The following is a 7,430-nucleotide window of genomic DNA, read 5'->3' on the forward strand; positions in this document are numbered from 1 at the left end:
TCTTCTTATAGGCATTTTTTCTATAAGGTATCTCTTACCTTCTTTCTCCTCGATCTGCCGTTTGGCAAGGCCGAGCTCTTGCTCGGTCCGCTCGAGGCCCTGCTTCAGGGCACCCACCTCCGCAGTCAGTGCAGCGGTGGCCAGCAGCGAAGCCTGCATACGTATATTGACTCCTTTTTAGTTAGACTCCTGCGATATTTAATAGATCCTCTATTCGGCTTTTCTTTCCGAACGCCAAACAGAGCATCAGGGGCTACTGTCTATGCGGTAATATTTTTACATATTTCTACTTACCTCGAAGCCTGTTAGAAGGCTAGCACAAGCTTCAGTAAGTCCGCTTTTGGCGGACCGAACCTTCTGGACCACCGTACTCATGATGGTACAGTGCTCCTCGTTGATGGAGGCGCCCTTAAGCACCTCCAGCAGATTGTCCGGCGCCTTCGGTTGGACGGAGGACGCCGGCTCAATAGGCTTGCTCCTCTTGGCAGGAGTTCGCCTGCCGCGGTCCAGAACCGTTGACGATTTCGGCGCGGTGTCCGGCTTAAAGCCGGACTTGGAGCCCTGGGGGGGTCTTGTCCCCTTCACTCCTAGAGTCCGGGAGGTCGCCACGCGGCTCCTCCTGGACCACCTCCTCTTGCCCCGGAGCTTGTCGCGATGCCACTTTGGCGTCATCCGCAGCATAGGGGGAGGCAGTGGGCGGAACTGAATTCACATCCGATGAATCCAGGGAGCCGCTCAACAACTCGTCGAGCCCGTCCCTAGGCGGGCTGCATGATTATATTCGACATTAGGGAAAGTTGCGCAACAAAAGGAATATCATGAGTTACTCTGGTATCCGAACACTTACGATTTCACCGGACGCTTGGCCCTGTCTGGCCACTCCTCTTCGTCCTCGTCGGCGTCGGGGGCGTAGTCCGGCGGAGGGGTTTTCCTCTTCTTGGACCCTTCGGCCTCCCCTACTAGGGCGGCCTTCCTCTTCTTTCCTCCCCCCGCTGGAGGGGGAGAGGTCTCTTCTTCCTCCTCCTCGTCTTCACGGGAGGAGCGCGTCTCAGACTCATCGGACGACGAGTCCGACACCACCATATGCCGGGAACTCTTTCGAGTCCCCGTGGCCTTCTTCTTCTTGGCCTTCTTCTCTGGCAGCACATAAGGTGCCGGAACTAGCAGCTTCACTAGGAGAGTAGGGGCTAGGTCTTCGGGTAAGGGAGTCGGACAGTTAATCAGTCCGGACTTCGCCTGCCAATCCTGTCAAAGGTGAGGGAGTTTAGATCCCGCATAGAATCAAACTATGAAGAAAACTTAACATCCTATAAAAGATGAAAATATTTTACCTCGCCAGCAGGACGCTGCGAGCTGAATCCACGGTCTTTAGAGGCGGATGTGGGAGCCTCGGCGCCTTTGGTTAGCCCCTTCCAGACATCTTCGTACGTCGTGTCGAAGAGCCTGCTCAGAGTTCGGTGTTGCGCCGGGTTGAACTCCTACAAATTGAAGTCCTGTTCTGACACGGAAGGATCCGGCGGACGAGCATGACCTGGACTACGTTGACAAGCTTGAGCTGCTTGTTCACCAGGGACTGGATGCATTTTTGTAGTCTGGTCACCTCTTCTTCGTCGCCCCACGACAAGCCCGTCTCCTTCCAGGATGTGAGCCGCGTAGGGGGTCCGGATCGGAATTCAGGGGCTGCGATCCACTTCGGATCGCGTGGCTCGGTGATGTAAAACCACCCTGACTGCCACCCCTTCAAGGTCTCCACAAAGGAGCCCTCGAGCCATAGGATGTTGGCTATTTTGCCCGCCATGGCACCTCCGCACTCCGCCTGGTTGCTGTGCACCACCTTTGGCTTGACGTTGAAGGTCTTGAGCCAGAGGCCGAAATGGGGGCGGATGCAGAGGAAAGCCTCGCACACGACGATAAACACCGAGATATTGAGGATGAAGTTCGGGGCCAGATCATGGAAATCTAGGCCATAGTAGAACATGAGCCCGCGGACAAATGGGTGGAGAGGAAAACCTAGTCCGCGGAGGAAGTGGGGAAGAAATACTACCCTCTCATGGGGCCTTGGGGTGGGGAGAAGCTGCCCCTCCTCAGGAAGCCGGTGCGCGATGTCTTTGGACAGGTATCCGGCCTTCCTTATCCTTTTGACATGGCCCTCCGTGATGGAGGAGACCATCCACTTGCCTCCCGCTCCGGACATTGTTGGAGAAGGTTGAGGTAGGAAGTGCGGGCTTGGGAGCTGGAGCTCGGGTGCGCAGAAGATGGATAGGCAAAGGAGGAAGAAGGCGTAGGTAAAAAGGTGGATCCTTATCCCCTTATATGAGCGGATGCGACTATGCGTCCCCACTAGCCTAATAAAACTCGCTTGCCTCCCAAGCGCCATGATAAATGGCGCGGTTGGGTTACCCACGTCCGTATTGATGAGAATCCCGTAAATGGGGGACACGATCTCTACTTTGACAAGACGTGCCAAGGAAACCGCCTGACAAAACACGCTGAGGTGGAAAAGTGAAAACGATTCGAATAAAGGCTTGGCCGTAGTGTGATGTCACGCTGCGGAATACGTCAGCAGATTAGATTTGTGTTAATATTATTCTCTCTGTGGCATTACGTGGAAGCTTATTTTGCAGAGCCGGACACTACCCTTGGTGTTTACAAACTTTTATGAAGAATTTGGAGGAGGAACCCACCTTGCAATGCCGAAGACAATCTACGCGCCGGACTCGTCATCATAGAAGCCTGGTTCAGGGGCTACTGAGGGAGTCCTGGATTAGGGGGTGTTCGGGTAGCCGGACTATACCTTCAGCCGGACTCCAGGACTATGAAGATACAAGATTGAAGACTTCGTCCCGTGTCTAGATGGGACTTTCCTTCGCGTGGAAGGCAAGCTTGGCGATACGGATATTCAAGATCTCCTACCATTGTAACCAACTTTGTGTAACCCTAACCCTCTCCGATGTCTATATAAACCGGAGGGTTTTAGTCCGTAGGACAACTTCATCATACAACAATCATACCATAGGCTAACTTTTAGGGTTTAGCCTCGTGGTAGATCTACTCTTGTACTACCCATATCATCAATATTAATCAAGCAGGACGTAGGGTTTTACCTCCATCAAAAGGGCCCGAACCTGGGTAAAACATCGTGTTCCTTGCCTCATGTTACCATCCAGCCTAGACGCACAGTTCGGGACCCCCTACCTGAGATCTGCCAGTTTTGACACCGACACCCATGCCGTACTGCTATTGTCACACCCTAGCTAGTCATGCATTAGAGTGTTGCATCATGTTTACTCTTTCATCAGAAACTTGAAATGGGGATGACAGAACCCCCAGTCCCCTCTGAAACCAACTAGGGTTTACTAAAATAATTTTCAATGAACCTGAAATGCCCTTCTAAAATGCCCATCATTTTTGTCTTGGTTCAGAACCTCTGCCAAAAGTGGTGCACATTTTCCTAGGCCATCTTAGGGTTTTTGAATTAATTCATAAATATTTGAATTTGGGCATTTAAAATTATATAAAATATTTAAATGCTCAAATATCTCCAGACTAAAATGTTTCATGTTGGGAATAATCCAACTATGGACCAGGAGTAATTTGGTGATTTTTGAAGTTGCCTAGGTATTTTATTAAATTCAACAAAGTTGCAGATATATTAAATAAAAACAGAAACAGAAAAAAAGGGGAAAACTTACCTGGCGCCACCGCAGGCCCACCAGCCAGCCCACCTGGCCGGCCCAGCCCGGCCACCGCTCCAGCGAGCTGCTTGGCTCGCCAGGCAGGCAGCCAAGGTGCTCGGCGGCGGCACCGCAGCTCCCCACGCAGCTGCTCGCCGCCTCGCCGCCTCCCTCGCCCGGCTAACGCCGTGGATCGGCCTCCCTCTCTCCCCCGAACCCCCCAGACACCCCCTCTCCTCTCCAGCTCCTCCCCCTCGCACGCCCCAGCCATGGCCGACGCCATCGCCGCCACCTCCTCGCCGTAGCCACGCCCTCCGTCCACCCCACGCCGTGCCACCGTGTCCAGGAGCTCCGCCGCTGTCTACTTCATCGAGCAGCCGAGCCCCGTGTGCTCGTGCGGCCCGAGACCACCGCACCGACCTCGCCCGAGCTCACCATCGCCGGAGATCCCCTTCAACGCCGTCGTCGCTCCGGTCCATCTCCGGCCGCACCAAGGACTCCGTCGCACTCACTGTGAGCTTAGCCATCTTCCCCTCCCTTCCGTTCTTGCTCCCGAGCCGTGTAGCAACCTCCCGGAGCTCAACCGCACCCACCGCCATGGACCTCGTCGCCGACGTGCTCCCGGTCATCCTCCGGCCACAAGATGGTGTCCATCTTACTCACCGTGTCACTTAGCACCTAGCTAGCCACTCCACGAGCCTCACCGACCCCTCTAGCGCCAAGTTCACCTCCGACCGAACCCCGGTGGCCGCCAAAGTCGTCGCCGGCGCCAACTCCGGCCACCCCGACCTCAACGGACTCCGCCAAGAGCTGCGGTTTGTCCTCAGCTCCCCTCCGGTGGTCTCCGCGGCCCATTTGGTGGCCGAAATGGCCAAAACCACTTCCGCCGCCGCTTCGGGCTCGCCGGCGGCTAAACGCCGGTGCAGCCGACCCGGGTTTGACCACGGGGGGGCCCTGGTTGACTCCCCTGAGTCAATGACAGGTGGGGCCCAGCCCTGTTAATTAAACAGGATTAGTTTTAATTAAATTTTAATTAAAATAATCACCCTGACATGCGGGACCCACTGTCAGGTTTGACCCAAACCTGTTCCGTTGACCTGCTGACGTCACACTGATGTCAGGCTGACGCAGTAATTGATTTTCTGGATTTAATTTAAATCAGGAAATTCCAGAATATAATTTAAACTTCAAAAATTCATAACTTTTATTCTGTAACTCCAAATTGGACAAATTATATATGAAAAATGATCAGAAAAATCCAATCTATCCATCTGTACTATTTTCATGCATGATCAAACAAGTTAAATTGATGTTTTAAACAGAACAAGGAAAAGCACTTTAAAAGGCCATATTTGAATTTGAAATTTGAATCCTTGATTCAAATTTGTTCAAACCCTTCTGGTTTTAGTTGCATTAGCCCAATACACTCATTTTGCCATGTCTCATGCATGCATCATATTGTTGTATACTGTTTGGTAATGTTTGTGTATCGGTGCTCTCTGCGGCAGGTTCTGTCCCCGAAGAGTACCCTGATTACCCTAACGAAGAACCGTATCAGTGCATCGAACCATCAGGCAAGCAACCAACCATTTGATCATATCGATACAATCCCATGTTCTCGCTCCTGCTCTCTTTTACTGCATTAAGACAACGCGTTTCAAACTGCTGTGTGCTACGGTAGTTGAACCCATTTCCTCTGCATGACCTGTCATTGCCACAGTAACTAGATGAAACCCACTAGCATGTGTAGGAGTTGTTTGAGCCATATGTATGTGTTGTTCCTACCTTGCTATGCCTGCTATGCTTAGAGTCGTGTCAGGTCTGGTTCATCTGGGTGATGGGCTAGAGTGAAATGTTTATGTCGGTAATGAGAGTGGTGTGGTGAACACGATTTGGTAAAGGTATCGATGAGAGGCCATGTAGGAGTACATGGTGGGTTGTTTCATTGAAGCCGACCTTAAGCACTGAGATCTGTATGTGTGATTTAAAAATCAGCTACTACCATGCATTGGGCCCGAAACCAATGGACCCTCTCGGCTTCTTATTCACCCTAGTTCTCCGTCCAGGAGTTGCAAGTAGTTTCTGGTGTTTGTAGCCTACTGGAGGCCGTGGACAGCGCTGACCGTAGGGGTGGGCTGTGATGCGGTAGGTACGTGGCACGGTGTACCGAATACCCGTTAGGTATCTCGGGAACCCTGTTCACATCGTTCGGGGCCGTATGGGAAACCTCGGCCGGACTCCCTGCGGATGGAACCTGGATAGGCGATAAACCTGGACTGGAGGCTTAGGTGATTAGGTAGGTCGTGGCCGACACCCACGTTGGGCTTCCGCTTGAAGGTTGCCGAGTACATGTCGTGTAAACGACGGTAAGTGGTGAGAGCGTGTATGAAGAAGTACACCCCTGCAGGGTTAACATGATCTATTCGAATAGCCGCGTCCGCGGTAAAGGACTACTTGGTTGCTTGTACAGTTCATAGACAAGTAAATGGAAACTGTTAAAAGCCTCACGATAAGTGTGAGTGCCGAGAATGGCTCTTCCGTAGGAAGACGGAGGCGGATTCTCGGTAGTGTATTGAATTGGTGAGTAGTGGACTCGTGTGCGCAAAACCATTTCAAGTTGGAGTATCGTAGGATAGTCTAGCCAAGAGTCAAAGCTGGCTTGCTGCAATAACTCCACCAACCCTTCTTGATACTAAGCATGTATGTAGGATCTGATGTAAGTCTTGCTGAGTACCTTTGTACTCATGTTGCTATAATTTACATTTTTACAGAAGACGCTGCAACCCCTTCTGATGGGTTCTATGTAGACGTTGACATCAACGAGTAGGCTAAAGACCCAGGTGGTGACCCTGAGCTTGTGAAGGACCTTGTAGTATAGCTAGGCTTCCCAAGCCTCTTTTATTTTACTAGTTGTCTGTACTCAGACAAGTTACTTCCGCTGCTGGTTTGTATGACTGTATGACTTGTATGTTGGGTCGTGAGACCCATACCTTTGTGTATGTTATGTATGGCTCTCTGAGCCTTAAATAAAGTACTTGTGTCGTAGAGTCATGTTGTGATGCTTCGTTGTATTTGCACATATCGAGCATATTGTGTGTAAGATTGAAATGCTTGGTATGTGTGGGATCTAACTATCTAGTTGTTTATCTTTAGTAGCCTCTCTTACCGGGAAATGTCTCCTAGTGTTACCGCTGAGCCATGGTAGCTTGCTACTGCTCTGGAACACTTAGGCTGGCCGGCATGTGTCCTTCTTCGTTCCTGTGTCTGTCCCTTCGGGGAAATGTCACGCTTTGAGTACCGTAGTCCTGTTAGCCCGCTACAGCCCGGTTTACCGGAGTCCTGCTAGCCCAGTGCTACAGCCCGGACCCACTTGCTGATGACCGACACGTTCGAAGCTGGGTCATGGATGCCTGTCCCTGTAAGTCTGTGCCACTTTGGGTTTACGACTAGTCATGTCAGCCCGGGCTCCTTATCATATGGATGCTAGCGACACTATCATATACGTGAGCCAAAAGGCGCAAACGGTCCCGGGCAAAGGTAAGGCGACACCCGTGGGGATACCGTGCGTGAGGCCGCAAAGTGATATGAGGTGTTACCGGCTAGATCGATGTGACATCGAGTCGGGGTCCTGACAGCGTTGGTATCAGAGCCGGACTGCCTGTAGGTTCTCCAAGCCAAACTGGTCGATGTTGAGTCTAGAAATTCTTTAGTTATATGTAGGGGAATTGTTTGTGGGATGGAACGTAAGGCTCTTTT

The sequence above is a fragment of the Triticum dicoccoides genome, chromosome 4A, assembly GCF_002162155.2.
Source record: "Triticum dicoccoides isolate Atlit2015 ecotype Zavitan chromosome 4A, WEW_v2.0, whole genome shotgun sequence".
Taxonomy (NCBI): domain Eukaryota; kingdom Viridiplantae; phylum Streptophyta; class Magnoliopsida; order Poales; family Poaceae; genus Triticum; species Triticum dicoccoides.